The 811-nt window shown below is 62.9% G+C and overlaps 1 protein-coding gene across 1 annotated transcript in view; it reads left to right on the top strand.

The window, feature by feature from the left end:
* TMEM132A (transmembrane protein 132A) overlaps positions 1–811 on the top strand; it is a gene marked incomplete at its 5' end in the record, with an annotated part of 21,682 nt that overhangs the window by 11,279 nt on the left and 9,592 nt on the right. The gene's annotated exons all lie outside the window — the stretch shown is intronic.

Below are 811 nucleotides of genomic sequence, written 5' to 3' on the forward strand. Positions count from 1 at the left end.
TGGCGCCTGCCCGGGGGGCCCGAGAGGTGAGTGGGACCCTGGGGACACACACACACACCCCCCCCTCAACTCTGTCCCCCGATATGGTGCCGGTGGGGGAGGAGGGAGGTGGAGGTGGGAGTTGAGACCTGTCACGCTCGTGACACGTGTCCCCGCGCAGCTGAGGCCTCACAGATTCGTGGCGCCTGTCCCTGTCCCACTGAGCCCTGTGGCACTGGTGACATGTGTCATTGCCTCACTGAACCCTGTGGCACTGGTGACATGTGTCCCTGTCCCACTGAGCCCTGTGGCACTGGTGACATGTGTCATTGCCCCATTGAGCCCTGTGGCACTGGTGACACATGTCCCCTGTCCCACTGAGCCCTGTGACACTGGTGACATGTGTCCCTGTCCCACTGAGCCCTGTGGCACTGGTGACATGTGTCATTGCCCCATTGAGCCCTGTGGCACTGGTGACACATGTCCCTTGTCCCACTGAGCCCTGTGACACTGGTGACATGTGTCCCTGTCCCACTGAGCCCAGTGGCACTGGTGACGTGTCATTGCCCCGCTGAGCCCAGTGGCACTGGTGACATGTGTCCCTGTCCCACTGATTCCCGTGGCTCTTGTCCCTGTCCCACTGAGCCCAGTGGCACTGGTGACCCAGGTGTGTCCCCCTGCCCTGCTGAGCCCAGTGGCACTGGTGACCCGTGTCCCTGTCCCACTGAGCCCTGTGGCACTGGTGACATGTGTCCCTGTCCCACTGAGCCCAGTGGCACTGGTGACACGTGTCCCTGTCCCACTGAGCCCTGTGGCACTGGTGACATGTGTC

This window comes from Chaetura pelagica, unplaced genomic scaffold (assembly GCF_000747805.2).
Source record: "Chaetura pelagica isolate M959 unplaced genomic scaffold, ChaPel_1.0 scaffold793, whole genome shotgun sequence".
Classification (NCBI taxonomy): Eukaryota; Metazoa; Chordata; class Aves; order Apodiformes; family Apodidae; genus Chaetura; species Chaetura pelagica.